Genomic DNA, 16,716 nt, shown 5'->3' with positions numbered 1-16,716 from the left:
ACCCCTCACCTGGGGGGTGAGAGGACATACACGGGATTCTTCCAGTTGTGAAGCATATTTGTTCTAATTACAATGAAGAACTGAGGAATAACCACAGAGTGTGTTTCCAGAACATCTGGGCCCACGTGAGTCAGAAGTGAGTGAAGACTTCATTTACCAACTGACACTATAACCCCTACTTTGGCTGATGGGCCAGATTTGCAATTTTTTTGTCCTCAGAAATTAACATAGATTCAAACCAATGTCTAGGAATCCTCAAAAAGCCTGGTCACTTCTTTGTGGGAGACCAGGAAGAAGCTCCTGTCTCCCGGCTTCTGATCGATCGGCGCAGCTCCAGCTGTTGTGGCTACTGGGGAGTGAACCAATGGAAGGAAGACCTTTCTCTCTGTCTCTCCCTCTCACTGTCTGTAACTCTCTCAAATAAATAAATAAAATCTTTAAAAAAAATAATGTGCCTGAAATCGAACATGACCCCCTAAAATTTATACAAAAATGTGGCCCCTTAAAGTTCCCCCAAAATGCAATCTGGGGTGCCACATGTGCTACCGGAATTTGGGATGCCATACGATTTCACCATATGCTTACTAATAAATCCCCAATATTAATAAGCCCAAGAGGGTTTTTGCCTAATATTTAGAGAAGAATTCTAAATACCGGCACAGATAAATGAGGCAGCATGGTATGCTTTAGGCTTTTATTTAGTGCAAGAGGTATCTAGGAAAGTGAGGGTTTAGTTCACTTTGGAGAGAGGAGGAAGTCTGGAAACTAGGGTAGCATCCACACCAAGCAGAGAACAGGCCAAAGTCACGTGCAGCAAGCGCCTTGAGCTGCTATCCACCGCTTATCACCGGCAGCAAAGCAGAGGCAGAGAGCCTTTTGGTACCCTCCTTGCCTTTTTATATATTTTCCACAGGGGAGTGGCTTGTGGGCAGGTGGGTGCTCAGGTATGGTCAGGTAGAGCCTGATGTCACATGGGGGCATGCTGGGGGTATCAGGTAGGGTGTGAGGTCTCACAGGGGCATGGCGAAGGCGTGGTCTCCCAGCTCACAAACCTAATCAATTTTAGCCTGCATGCCTGCCTACTTCATGCCTACCCAGAGGAAGCATCCAGAATCTTTTACATTGTGACAATTCAACTTAGTGATTGGCTACTAGATCTAGAGTTATGTCGTGATTTTTTTTTTTATTTTATTTTATATGGGTCAAGCAGTACTGTAGTGTCTTAGGCATCTTTTTCAATCCTAAATTCCCAGGAATAGTGTGACCAATGAGTCATGGTTAGAACAAAGCTTTATGAGAGTCCATGCATTCCTGCTACCTTTAAGGCGAATGTACCCATCTTGTCTTTTTTCCACGAATGCTGCCTCTTAGTCTCTATACTCCGGGCTCCTAAAATCTCCACTGAAATCAAAGAGTCCATCTCAACAGGATTCCCCCCATTGCTGTATCTGGCCCACTGAAGAGAATTACCAGAGCTTCTCAATGACACAGGTGCTCCCTTACCAGTATGGCCCCCAACACCATAGTTAAGGGAGGATCTTGGTGCCAACAGTATGTTTTAGAACACAGTATGAGGCTGGCGCCATGGCTCAGCAGGCTAATCCTCCGCCTTGCGGCACCAGCACACCGGGTTCTAGTCCCGGTTGCCCCTCTTCCAGGCCAGCTCTCTGCTGTGGCCCAGGAGTGCAGTGGAGGATGGCCCAAGTGCTTGGGCCCTGCACCCCATGAGAGACCAGGAGAAGCACCTGGCTCCTGGCTTTGGATCAGCATGGTGCGCTGGCCGCGGCGGCCATTGGAGAGTGAACCAACGGCAAAGGAAGACCTTTCTCTCTGTCTCTCTCTCTCACTGTCCACTCTGCCTGTCCAAAAAAAAAAAAAAAAAAGAACACAGTATGAGGTGAGTAGGCAGATCACACATGGAACAACCACTCCAACATTTAATCTTTGGATTTTCTCCTCTAGACCAAGCCAGAGAAGCTCTGGCAATTCAGTATCATTAAACATAGCCCAAATTATGTCCAAGTTCCAGTCAACCAACCAGTAAGCTGTTAGAGCCACCTCCAGCTGCATGAGATAATATATTAAGTCTTGAATATTTAGCAGGTGCACTCTTGTCTTTTTGCTCAGCCTGATATTGTGTTTCATTCTGCTTTCCTTGGTTTAACATTCTTAGAATTCACTCTCACTCATGCTCCCAGATTTCCAATATATATTAGCAAGTATATTATTATTCATTTTATGTGTAAGCTATTTCATCCATGTCACAGTGTGTGCTTATTCCTCCATGACATTTTGGGTCTACTAGAAATAGCACGGCTTCTCTATGGAGAATTGGCATCTACACTAGGTGAGATTATCACAGGGTTTTTAAGTGAAGGAAAACCTAATCTTCTTAGACAGCAGAGGGCAAACTACCTCTTCCGGCAGGAAAAGATTAGGTTGGCTTGGATCTCAGTAGGGTCATGTTCATGTGGATCCAGCCTGTCATGCCCATTCCAAATCTCAAGATCTCATTCTTGCCCAATCAATTTTAATGTGAGAACCTTGGTGATACTGAAATGACCAATCAATTACAAGACCAGATGGCATTCAGAATTGTTAAGAGTTAAGATAAAAGTAGAGTGATATGAGATGGGGGCTTAAAGAAAATCAGTAATTGCTAAATCCAATTCCAAACCCCAGGAAAGAACTCTGAATGGTCAGTTGGAGTTAGAAGCCCCCCCTGTGGACTCATCAGCAATGGGGAAAGGGTAAACAGAGTACCACCGTGTGCCGCAGTGTGGGCCGTATTCTGTTCAGGGTCAAATCCTAACTCCGTTCTTTTCTAGCTCTGTAACTTCAGGCTGGCGACTTAACCTCTGTGTCTCCACCCACTCACAAGTGAAACAGAGATAATAATAGTGCCTACCTTATAGAGTGTTCTCTTAGAAAACACGAGTTGTCTACCTGTGGCTGTATTGTGCAGGAAGTAAGGGAATATATTCTCATCAAACAAGTGAGAACATCTTCAAGGGAAATTCTCGGAAAGGGGTTGTTCACAAAGTGCGATGTTTAAGTCAATAAACTGAGGTCTAAGGGATCTACAGCCTGGTGTGTGAACAGCAGATGGAATTCATGCCAGGGTTCCTCCTATTGTACTGGGTGGCCACTCAAATTCATTTCCTTTCTCCCCATATCGCTTACCTGGTAGTTAATAGAGTCAAGGTGTCTAAAGCTCAAATGATCACGGCCGGCACCATGGCTCACTTGGTTAATCCTCTGCCTGCAGTGCCAGCATCCCATATGGGCACCAGGTTCTAGTTCCAGTTGCTCCTCTTCCAGGCCAGCTCTCTGCTGTGGCCCGGGAAGGCAGTGGAGGATGGCCCAGGTTCTTGGACCCTGCACCCCATGGGAGACCAGGAGGAGGCGCCTGGCTCCTGGCTTCGGATCGGCACGGTACGCCACCGTAGCGGCCATTGGGGGGTGAACCAACGGAAAAGGAAGACCTTTCTCTCTGTCTCTCCCTCTCACTGTCCACTCTGCCTGTCAAAAAAAAATAAATAAATAAATAGAAATAAAAATTAAAATAAATAAAGCTCAAATAGTCAACAGCAGCAGCTGCAAAATAGTGTGTGTCAAGTATTTGTGAACAATCTCTCCCTCCGAAAATATTTACCTTCCTCAAACTTAAATTTTATTTGCATTGCCCTCACTGGACAGAATTCACTGTGAATGAAGCAGGCCAACTCCCCCACACCTATGTTGCTTGTTCACATCCTCCTAGATTTCGTAATGCTTGGAAAACAGCTTTCTTGTTGCAAAGACTCTGAAAATAAGCCAATGGCAAGCTGAATAGTCATACATACAGATTCTGGCAAGGAGTTAGGAAGAGCTTGTACTGATTCTTTTCTTTTTTTAGGATTTTATGTATTTGACAGGCAGAGTTACAGAGAGAGTGAGAAATTGCAGAGAGAATTTCTACCCACTGATTCACTCCCCAAATAGCCACAAAGGCCAGGGCTGGGCCAGGGCTGGGCCAGCCAAAGCCAGAAGCCTCATCTGGGTCTCCCCTGGCAGGTGCAGGGTCCAAGCACTTAGGCAATCCTCCACTGCTTCCCCAAGCCTGGAGCTGGATTGGAAGTGGAACAGCCAGGACTGGAACTGGCACCCATATGGGATGCCAGTATAACAGGCAGTGGCTTTACTCACTTTTCCACAACACTGGCCCCTCAGGTTCTTGTACTGATACAGTAACACCTCTTAGCATCTGTGTCAGAACAAAGAATGCCCCCAAGCCAGAGGGCACCTGAGCTGCCTGTACCCTGAGGCAAGGCTAATTCGTGGAGTTGGTTGGTAAGATATTTATATAACTGGGGCCCCTCATACACAGCCTGTATGTAGCTCTTCCAGATTTACACCTTGCCATGAAACTGACCAGGGTTCAGATCTCTATTCTGCCCCCTTATTCAAGTTGGTAGCCAATTGTTTCATTTTTTAAAATTTTTTTTTATTTTTGACAGGCAGAGTGGACAGTGAGAGAGAGAGACAGAGAGAAAGGTCTTCCTTTTTGCCGTTGGTTCACCCTCCAATGGCCGCCGCGGTAGGCGCGCTGCGGCCGGCCGCACCGCGCTGATCCAATGGCAGGAGCCAGGTGCTTATCCTGGTCTCCCATGGGGTGCAGGGCCCAAGCACTTGGGCCATCCTCCACTGCACTCCCTGGCCACAGCAGAGAGCTGGCCTGGAAGAGGGGCAACCGGGACAGGATCGGTGCCCCGACCGGGACTAGAACCCGGTGTGCCGGCGCTGCAAGGCGGAGGATTAGCCTATTGAGCCACGGCGCCGGCCCAATTGTTTCTTCTCTAAAGGAGGGTAGACTGTAAGCATCAAAACTCAAACACCATAATCCATAATCTACTTGCTGTTTAAAGCAAGGCAGCCACAGCTCCTAACCTCCTGGAGTTTGCCATGATACAAACAGACAACAGACATACAGCTACAATAAGATCTGTGGTACCTGTGGATGCTTCACGAGTGCAGGGGTCATGCATGGCTTTTTCATAATCCTGCATTGCAATCTTTTTTTCATATTGATCTCTCAGCCTGAAATCAATTGCAAACTCAAGCTTTCAATAATCACAGCACAATGCTATTATAACTGCTATTTAAGGAATGTTAGATTCAATACATTATCTTGATCACATGCTAGCTCTTTTGTGCTTCACTCAAAGAGCTCTGGCTAGAAGTCAAAGGATCTGGTTCCTTTTGCCTCTACATCTCAAAGACCTTCTGACCTACGTTTCTGTCACAAACTCTGTAACTGAATTGGGCTGCAGCCTGAGACAAACTGGGCATTTGGAGACAACAGGGAGTTGGCAGAGACAGATATGGGGATTTTATGCAGCATTGGAAATGGTTGTATAGTGGGATAGTCATTAACAAGAGGCATATAGATGTCTGAGGAATTCCAGTCAGTGGGAAATTGGTATAACCTAGGACCAGGCTATGGTCAGGGATACTTCAGACACTGGAAATGGTCACAAATGAGCCATGTGGCAATGCCTGGCAAAAAGCTATATCTTGGAGGAACAGAGATAAACATGGGTCTCTTCCTTCCCCCAGTAACTGCTTATATGGAATTGGAAAGAGGAGACGCCTTCTTTGCAATGGTCCTGGCGCCGTGATATCTGCAAGCCCAATGAGGGCACAAAGCATGGAGCAGCACACTTCTGCAGTTGTGGTGGTGAGGGACCCGCACATGTGGCAGAGAAGCCCACTTACCTAGTAAAACCTATTTGGTCCAATGGTTCAGAGCATGGGTTTCACCGCCGTGTGGTCCTATTGAGAATGTTGCAAATATCAACATTCCCCCAGATGTATTTGACAAGGAACCCTTAATTATGAGATACCCATTAACATCCTATAGAAACAATGCTCCAAGGAAAAGCCTTGGAAGAACATGGCTTCTTTTGCTTTTCCACAAAATTGAACACTTAGTAAACATAAATTTGTATTGATCACTGATTAGTTCAAGTAATCAAGCATGAATTGATGGGTAAAGATACTCTTGCAAGAAAAACTACATAGAAATTGAGCCATGTGCTAGCTCTTTTCCTTTCTGTCACGCACACAGCAATGTCTCTGCCTACAAATTTTCCCCACAATCCCCTTTCCCAGTCCAAGGTCCATCATCCCAAGCCTAATCAATCAATCTTTTAAATCTCATCTCAAACACCCTTTGGGAGCACCTTGACTCCCTCAGTACTTACATAACTTGCCACTTGCTTCCCCAGTGCACACGAGTAACCACCAAGGAGAACTCTGTGCCTGGTGTAGAAACAGTGGGACCATCTCCCTTATAAGAAAACATGAGACATGGTGACTCCTATGAAATCTTAGGGGGATGCTCCATTTGTGCAGATTATTAGAAGATAATGGGGTCAATAGTCAGGGCTTCAGAGTACTGGCCCACAGGAGGTGCCTCATCTACCCACCTTAGAATCTACCTGCTCCTTGCCCCACCCCACATTTCTCTCAGGTCCATTCTCTTACTGCCATCCAGTGTGACTGTTCTGAAATGCATATGCAATCACACTAAAGTCTTGTATCAGTTCTTCCTTTCCTGCCACTTAAAGCTCTGATTCCTAATGACCTTCCCAATTGCGGCCTTTCCATTTCCAACAAGCGGGGTTTTTTCAAGTCAGGTCAAGGTACCTAATCAAACATATTCTCTCAAGTTTCTACATCCCATTTAAGCTGATTATGCTCTCAGCCCCTTCCAGCCAGCTTGGTCCCTTCAAAGCTCAGCAGCCATGGTCAGCTCCCCCACCACAGAGACTGCTCACCACCCACCAGCCAGGTCAGATCCTCCCATGATGCTGCACATGTCTCCAGCTCCTACCACGTGCTCTGTCCCCCCTCCACCCTCAGGATCGTGTGGATTCCTTAAGGGCACAGACCTTGTCCTGTTCATCCCCATGGTCCAGAAGACAGGCACCTCCCTGGCCACTGCCATGAATTCAAACAAGTGCTGAATGGATGCTGGGGGTAGGGAGTGAGTGAAAAACACATCACCTTTCTGCAAAATGAAAGGTCAGCTGATCTCTTTTTTAACCTAAAATTGGGGATTGATCTGATGTGGTGGGAAAGCACACTGTAGAGGTAGAAGACTCTCGGATTGGGGAGCAGGATCTGGATTCAGGTCCTGGCTGTGTCACTTGCTCCCAGGTGACCACAGTCCCTATGCCTACCACATGCAGCTGCAGCTATAGTGAGGCCCCTCATAGTTGATTCTAAAATCAAAATGAGCCAGAAACACAACCAGGAAAAGTACAATATTAATGCTTAATTCAGCTCCATCTCCTCTATCGCAGCAAGTGCAGAGCCCCAGTACATATCTGTTGAATGATTTAATGAATAAATTAATTAATAGGCAAACAAAAATGGATTTCTCCAAGCCTGAAGGTAAATTTTCAAAGACTAAATTTAAATGTTCCCTTGGTGGTGTTGTGAGAGAGAGGAGTCCTGAAGAGCTCAGAGGCTGCATCAGTTTAATCTTTCCCCAGAGAAGCCGAAACATGGAGCAGCCAAAGGCACGATTTATAAAACGAGCTCAGACTCTGCTCCGAGACATCGGCTGCGGTCTCAGAAGGACCTGAGGGTTTCTCAGCCCGACCTCAGTTCACAGGCCGTGACTGCTGGTGACCAGCCCTGGCGTTCCCACTTAATAAAGTGGAATGAAGAAGGGTCGTGTGCTTGTACATCATTGCCTTCCCAACCAGGAAGGAGCTCACAGACTGAGCCCTCTGTCTGGGGTCTGCAGATGCACTGGGAGGTGGGGTAATAACGCAGACATGATTCCCAGGTCGGTTGTAAGAAACCCACGCTTAAGGGCCACATGGTGACTTTAGAATGCTCTCTGCAAACATGAGCACTGGGATCATTGAGACAGGTCGAATTTATTGAGCTAAACTGGTGGGTGTGATACAAGTTCAGGAACCTAGAAGTCGGAGAGAGCTTGACTGGAATCCCAGTATGACTGCTAGGATACTGCAAATTCCAGAACCTGTCTTGGCCCTAATTTTCTTATGTGCAAAGCAGGAAGAATAAAACCACCCACCTCATAGGGTTTCTACAAAATGTGGACACTAAATAAGATGATACACACAAAGCAGTGCCATGCAGTTAGCCCCGACAGCCATCCCACAGCAGGAAAGGGCCAATCCAATCAGAGTAACCCTCCAGGCTCAGTGGCTCTGGGAGAGGCATGGCACCATGATGGCATCAAAAAGGCACCAGAACATCCTACCCATGGCAGCCTCTGGTATAAGCCAGAGCCTGGGAGGAATGCAAAGGAACTTTCCTTAAGAATGCATGAGATCCCTCAGGACTCTCAGAAGCAACCAAATGCTGCTTTATGGGGGGGGTGAGGGCCAATGAGCCTGCTTATCCTTGGTGTCAGCTCAACCAAGTGGAGCTTGGAGAAGTTCACGTTCCATGAGCAAACAGTCACACAGAGGCAGGGAACCCCCAGCTCCTCTTGAGTTCATATAACAGAATGACCCCCAACTGTAGCTCACCAGAGGATATGGGGGAACCACACAAATTCCCCAACAGAGTAGAAATGCGATTTCTGCACGTCTGACCCCTGTTAAATGTACCACAGATCATTTATTGATTTTCGTTGTAAGGTACCTGAAGCAGACAAACGTGGCTGGGACAGAGTACAGTCTGCGAAGCTTCCATGAGCTGAATTAGAATAGAATGTATAATTTTATCACCTAGGGGATGTCCCTGAAAAGGACTTTAGAATGCATTTTGTGTAATTAGCCAAAATAACCAGGTATCTATAGAAACAACAGCACGGCACTGTTGGAACTGGTAGTCACTCCTTGAATGCACATTTCACAACAAATTCACAGCTATCACTTGATTTCATCAGCTCACATTAAATTGTTGAATTAGGTAAAATAGGAATTTTTATGTTCTCTCTCTATGCACACACACACACATACACACAAACTTCCACATAAGAGAAAACATGTAGTATGTGTGTCTGGCTTATTTTTCTTAGCATAATGATCTATAGTCCCATCGACTTTGTTGCAAATGTCAGGATTTCATGCTTTTTTATGGCTGAGTAACCTACCAGTGTGTGTGTGTGTGTGTGTGTTTGACCGTATTTTCTTTACCCAGCTATCAGATGACGGACACCTAGGTTGACTGCTTGTCTTAGCTTTGTGAATTGAGCTCCTGTGAGCTGGGTTATAAACGTGGGGGTGCAGGTTCCTCTTTCGTAGGCCAATTTCACTTCCTTTGGATAGACTCCCAGGAATGGGATAGCTGGGTCCTATAGTAGATCTATTTTTGGTTTTCTGCGAAATCTCTATACTGTTTTCCATAATCGTTGCACTAATTTGCATTCCCACCAAGGTTGTATGAGGGCACCGTTTTTCTCCACAACCTCACCAGCATTTGTTATTTTTTGATTTTTGGATAATAGCCATTCTGACTGGAGTAAGGTGATATCTCATTGTGGCTTTTTATTTGCACACAATGGGAATGATTGAGGAAATCATGAAGAAACTAAGGCACATATAGGGTAAGCGCCCAAGGTCACCCAGCTGACAGGTGCCCAATTCTGCTGCAAAATATTCTGTACACCTGCTCAGAAAAGACACAGAGGAGGGGCAGCTCTGTGTACAGTGGGTTAAACTGCTGCATCCCAATTCAAATCCCCGCTGCTCTGCTTCTGATCCAGCTCCTCGCCGATGTGCCTGGGACGTCGCCAGATGGTGGCTCAAGTGCTTGGTCCCTTCCATCCACGTGGGACACCTGGATGGTTCCTGACTCTTGGTTTCAGCCTGGCTCAGCCCTGGCCATTTTGGCCATGTGGGGTGTGAATCAGCTAACAGATCTCTCTTATTCTCTGTTCCTCCATAACCACTCCCTTTCTCTCTCTGTCACTCTGCCTTTCAAAATAAATATTTTTTTAAAACAATATAGAGGAGGGGCTGGCACTGTGGTGCTGTTGGCACAACCTCTGCCTGCAGTGCTGGCATCCCGTATGGATGCCAGTCCATGCCCCAGCTGCTACTCTTCTGATCCAGCTCTCTGCTACAGCCTGGGAAAGCACTGGAAGATGGCCCAAGTGCTTGGGCCCCTGCACCCATGAGGAAAACTCGGAGGAAGCTCCTAGCTCCTGGCTTCAGATTGGCCTAGCTCTGGGTGTTGTGGCCATTTGGGGAGTGAACTAGCAGATGGAAGACATTTCTCTGTCTCTCCTTCACTCTGTCTATAACTCTGCCTCTCAAATAAATACATAAATCTTTAAAACTATATTTTTGTTATGTTATAAGCTCATTTAATAAGTGAGGACTGGGGCCGGCGTTGTGGCACATCCAGTTAACACCCTGGCTTGAAGTGCCAGCATCCCGTATGGGCGCCAGTTCGAGACCTGGCTGCTCCACTTCTGATCCAGCTCTCTGCTATGGCCTGAGAGAGCCATGGAGGAAGGCCTAAGTCCTTGGGCCCCTGCATCCATGTGGGAGACCCGGAAGAAGTTCCTGGCTCCTGGCTTTGGCTCAGCGCAGCTCCAGCCATTGCAGCCAATTAGGGAGTGAACCATCTGATGGAAGACTCTCTGACACACACTCTCTCTCTCCTCTGTGTAAATCTGGCTTTAAATTAATAAATAAATCTTAAAAAAAATAAGCGAGGACTGGGGCAAGGACTCCTAACCCTCTTGAGCTGTATAGGGCTCACGACTCCTCCAAAAGGTGGACAGCCTCAATCCCAGTTTAGAGAGGAGAAATGTGAGCCTCAGGGAGTTAAGTAAGCTGCTGAGGTCACCATGACGGCAGGTGGAAGACCCAGAGCCAGAGAAATTCAAGTCTTATTTATTTTTTTGACAGAGTTAGTATGAGAGACAGAGAGAAAGGTCTTCCTTCTGTTGGTTCACTCCCCAAATGGTCACTATGGCCAGAGCTACACTGATCCGAAGCCAGGAGCCAGGTGCTTCCTCCTGGTCTCCCATGCAGGTGCAGGGCCCAAGCACTTGGGCCATCCTCCACTGCCCTCCCGGGCCACAGCAGAGAGCTGGACTGGAAGAGGAGCAACCGGGACTAGAACCTGATGCCCATATGGGATGCTGGCGTGCAGGCGGAGGATCAACCAAGTGAGCCACGGTACCGGCCCCCGAGAAATTCAAGTCTTTATAGAGTACCTCCCCCCTTGCTAAGACAGAGGAAGGCAAGTGGCATCACAGCCCAATTCAAATGGCTTTATAGTGTGCATGCAACTGAATGAATTAGTGGATGCTTCACCAGAGAACAGTGCCATGAAATCACCACAGCTGTGTTCAGCCATAACTCACAAGGCACTGGAGCTCCAAAGGCCAATGGAGTTAGACGCGAGTGGAAGCCTCCCTGCCCCCGGCACAGACACTGGGATGGAAAATCACCTGCCCAAGCACGAGACTGCCCCTAGCCCTCCCTTCACTGGCCTGACGCTCACAGGTTTGCACCCTTTTCTTAAAAACTGCCTGGGGGGTGAATAAAACGGATTAAAATTATTAAGTCAACTGTCGTCTGCAGTAGAAATTGGATAAAAAGAAAAATTCATGGCATAAATAGGATCAGTGAGGGCCTCGGGTGCCATCTGACAGAACCACAGCAGAGGGAGCTGGTGCTGGAGAAAAGCCAGACAGGGCCTGGGCCACCAGCCAAAGGACCAGGATTCAGGAACAGCTGGTGTTGGGAGAAAAGGACAAGAGTTCTGGAAGCAAGTACAGATGCAAGATCCAGTGTCACACACTGCCTGGCTACTGCAGGCATTTGGGGAATGAACCACAGGATGGAGGATCTCTCTCTCTCTCTCTCTGTGTGTGTGCGTGTGTATGTGTGTCTTCCTTTCAATAAATAAATAGTAAATTCAAATTTTAGAAAGCATCCAAAGTTCCACCTCTAACCCTTCTTCAGTGAGCCGAGCTCCACAAGCACCTGCCTCGTACCAAGGTTGGAATCATTGCAGAAACATACACCAGGCCCCCAGCTAGTTCCTCCAAAACTCTCAGATGTCTTGACAATTTTGGCTATGGAAATCCAGAGGGGACAAATCTCACAGAAGGGTTGATGCCTGGGGCTGGAGGAGGAAGCGCCTCACCCCCTCCCCCCCAGAACTCTCACAGCCTTAGATTTCCACAGGACATGGACTTGGCAGAAGATTCAGAACCACTTGCCAAGGCCTCAAGGCCTCAAGGCCTCTGGTCTGACAGCTGGCTGCACACATGCAAAGTGCATGGCATTTGTAGGCACTGGAGTCCCGGCTCTTCTGCTCGTGTGCCCAGTGCTCAAGGTGGCATTTTGCACATGCCATCCGAAATAGTCTCCTGTCAAATGGGCCTCTAATGCAGGATGCGCAGCTTCCCACAGCCGGGCAGACCCTGGGAAACTTAAACCTGAGATGTGAGTCTGGACTGAGAGGAACCAATCCAAACTGTGATTAAATCCATTTCTTTGCCTTAATTCAGCTTTGTCAATGAAGACCTGTAGCATGATAAATGAGAGGTGTCTTCTTGTTAATTGGGATATTTGTACATGGTGTCGCCCTTCCCTCCAGTCGCCACTGTGTGACACAGCCAGCAGTCTAAGAGGAGAGGATTCTCCGCAGTCATCAACTGTGTCCACCCAGAGCTCTGAAGGGTCTGGGAATGCTTGGTATCGGGCAGTTGTGAGTTCAAAGCCCAACTTTATATCACTCAGTTGCCTCTCCTATGAAATGAGATAACAAAAGTAAGCTTTCCTGTAATTCTGTATGCCTATTAGGGTTACCTAAGGGTACGTACAATTGCATGAGCAATTGTCCCATGCAATAATCCTTGTCACATGTAACTGGCTAAGGAAATCAGCCTTAAGTTACTCCATGCATGGAGGACCTGATAACTGTTATTATACCTGAGCTCATGTGGCCCAGTGAAACCAACAAGCTTGAGCTCCATGCTGAAGTCCCAGCCTGTCTTTGGGTGTGAATGAGGAAGCAAGTGGCCAGCCTGCTCAGAATCCATCAGTGAACAAAGCAGGGCTCTGAGTCATTCACACTCACAGTGACCCTCATGGTAAGAACGCCGAGGCTCGGGCCAGTGGAGCACTCGGAAGTCACACCGTTAGGAAGTCGCAGGAGCAAACCTGAGCGCAGGTCAGCCAGACTTCAGAGCCCTCGCCTGACATCTTCCTTCTGGGCATTGCTTTGAGGAGAAGTCGGCAAGGCAGCAGGGCCTGGCCTGAGAATATCTGGCTGCAGCCTCGGGCACAGCAAGCAGAGACAGTGGCTGCCTGGGGCAGAGGAATGAGGACCAGGGCTCGGGGCTCTCCACGATCCAGCCCTGGCCCACCAGAGTTTGGCATGTGGCTTAGAACACGGGCTGCAGAGCTGTCCTGGCTGGGATCAAGTCCTGGCTCTGCCTTTGAGCAAGGCATTCAAACTCCTTAAGCTTTACACCTCTACAAGAGGGCCAGGGCCACCAACGCCCATCTCCTAGCGTTGAGCTGAGATGTAAATGAGATTTGAAAGTGCTTACTAAATGTTTGCTAAACCATGCTCTCATGGGGCACATCACCTTCTGAGGAGTGAAAACTGGTGCATGGGAGGTGAAGAATAGCAGAGTCTGTGCCGTGGGTTAAAGCTGCCACCTGCAGTGCCAGCGTCCCATAGGGACACTGGTTCAAGTCCTGGCTACTCTACTTCTGACCCAGCTCTCTACTAATGTGCCAGGGAAAGGAGCGGAAGATTGCCCAAGTCCTTAGGTCCCTGCACCCACATGGGAGACCCAGAAGAAGCTCCTGGCTCCTGGATTGGAATCAGCTCAGCTCCAGCCATTGCAACCATTTGGGGGGTGAACCAGCAGATGGAAGACCTCTCTCTCTGTAACTCTGTTTTTCAAATAAATAAAATATATCTTTAAAAAAAGTCTGTGGCCCACCAAAAGCTCAACTCTACCCAACAAAATAGCATTTATTAATATTTCTTTCCTTAGAGAAAAATTAAGTTGAAATTTTCTCCTTAAGGGGGCAATAATAAAATAGAGATTGAAAAATAGTACAGTAAGCACGGGCTCTCGTTAGCTTTCTGACCCTCATCCCCGAAGGCTCAGTGTTTCTCACACCTTCGGCCCCAGTGTCCACTGGAAGGCTCTCCCCTCTGTGACCCATCATCACCTCGTCCACCTTTTATAGTTCAGCTCCCACGGTGCAGCCCTGCCCTGAAATTCCAGGAAGAAGGAATCTCTGCTTTCAACCCTGCCAGCCATGCCTCTGTAGAGCCCAGAGTTCGCTTTGCATCCTGATGGTGCAAAACTGCTCCCCTCCCACGGCAGAGAGGGCCTCCGGCATATGCAGGTTCTGAGACGGTGAAGAGCACACAGGCAAGAAAACACAGCAGCTAAATCGATCTATGATGTTCAAAGGAGCAGAGCTCAAAGCAGGGAAACCTTCAGACAGGTCGAGAGAGAGGAGGTACACCTGCAGAGGCTGAGCACTGTGGGGTGCTCCAGGGAGGGGGCAGAGTGAGGCCCAGTGCTGTGGGGTGCTCTGGGGAGGGGGCAGAGTCACCCCTTCAGGGGATGGAGCTTCTTCCAGAGGTGACAAAACGTTCTATAGGGGTGGTTGGACATGGCTCTAAACAGACCAAAACCATGGACTCATACCTCAAATGGGAGAATTGTGTGGCTCATGACCTGTGTCACAATATAGCTGTTAAAAGAATTGAGCCCAGAGAGGAGGAGGAGAGTAGAAGAGGCCTCTGAGTGGTAGTCACAAGGGTTTTCCCACCAGAGATGGCTGAAATGGACTTTGGAGGTAGGGTTACAGACAGAGAGAGGGAGAGACAGAGAGGTCTTCCATCTGCTGGTTTACTCCCCAAATGGCCACAATGGCTGGGGCTGGTCCTATTGGAAGCCAGGAGCCAGGAGCTTCTTTCGGATCTCCCACGCAGGTGCAGGGCCCAAGGACTTGGGCCATCTTCCACTGCTTTCCCAGGCTATAGCAGAGAACTGGATCAGAAGAGAAGCAGCCGGGGCTCCAGCTGGCACCCATATGGGATGCCTGCACTACAGGCAGCAGCTTTAGCCCACGACACCACAGTGCCAGCCCCAGGGCTCTGTCTTATCACTGGGTATTTGGAGGGAGTCTGCTCTGGACAATTCAGCTGATCTTCCATGACTAAAAATGTGGAATTGCAAGGGTGTTTTTGTTTTTTTCCTTTTGTAACTTCAACACTGAGCTGAGATTGAACCATGAGGGAGTGGGGACCAGATGGGTTCCTGTCTTTCCACAACATGTAGAGCACTTGGAAAACAGGCTGGGGCTCCTGTGCTGTCACTACCCCCAGCCCCCGGCTCTGGCAGGTGCCAGGCCAGTGCCACGTCCTGGGCTGAGCCCCACTCCATCCTGCCTTAGCCTCGGGTGCAGGCGAATCCTCCTCAGGGAGTAAAGAAGCCCCCTCAAATGCCTCCTTGTTCTTACATTCCGTGGAAGAGGAGGAAGGGAGCACATGCCAAGGGCAATGTGTGGTCCTGTCTTGTTTTGCTATGCAGAAAACCTGCAGCAAATGTGATACAATGTTAACGCTTGTTCAGTCCCAGTGGAGGACATAAATGCCCCCCACCCCCACCCCCACACACAATCCTTAATGACAGACAGGGAAACAAAGGACCCTGACCAGCACCCCCCACACACACACCCTTGCCGTCACAGCAGGGTCCCACAGGCAGGAAGGCACTCAGTGTCTCCTGTGGCTCGCAGGTCCCTGGGAACGCACAGAGAACCCACCTGCACCTGCACCCAGAGTCAGAGAAAGGCCATGCAGCAGCCCTGCTCTGAGTGATGCCCAGAAAACACAGTGTTCTACATTCAGGGGCTCCCACGCTTATGGAATGAGTCTGAGCTTTGGTGCCTTCTGCCTGCGTGCTTTTCCACTCTTCTCCCAGCCAGCCTTGCCTCAAAGTCTCTCTGGATCTCAGCTCTGTCATCATGAACATAGTATTTTAACTGTCAGAAAGAGATCGTGGGAAGCTTCTAGGAGAGCACCAGGCATTTAAGAGATGCACAGGAAATGGCAGAGCTACCAACAAAGACAAGACAACCGCCAATAGGAGCTCAGAGGTGCTGAGGACTGTGCCAAGAACTCGAGACAGACTCACTCACACGATGACACCCCTCCCTACCTGACAAAGGAGAAACTGAGGCACGAGGACATGACCTTGTAGAAAGTCACACAGCTGGTCAGTGGCAGAGCAGGTATCCAAATGCAGGCTGCCTTGGCCTTTCCCGTGCTGCTCACTGTGGAGAAGACAGGAGTAGAGGAAGAAGCACCTGTTGGAATCCTGGGTGCTTGGGGAGAAGCCGCCCAGCACTGCATCCAACCTGCATCTACTGAGGGCATTCCCTAGGCCAGGCATTGGCCAGGCACTCAACAAGCAATGGTGACAGAAACACACAAAGGGGCTTCAAAGAGCTCATGGAAAAATACAATTAAAAGTATGAGTTTATGTTGCTGCAAAACCAAGTTTGCGATGCCTACATAATCCTTCCATGATACACATTTTACTTACATTATGGAAAAAATTATACCAAAATGAGCTCATGTTTTCTGCAAACTTTTCAAAGTTTGCTCCTATACTTCTCCCTCAGATTCATTATCTTTGGGAATTAAAAAGCAGGAAAGGAAAAGGGAAGAAGGTACAGC

Source organism: Lepus europaeus, chromosome 4, assembly GCF_033115175.1.
Source record: "Lepus europaeus isolate LE1 chromosome 4, mLepTim1.pri, whole genome shotgun sequence".
NCBI lineage: Eukaryota > Metazoa > Chordata > Mammalia > Lagomorpha > Leporidae > Lepus > Lepus europaeus.
Note: the sequence above shows the minus strand (reverse complement) of the source record.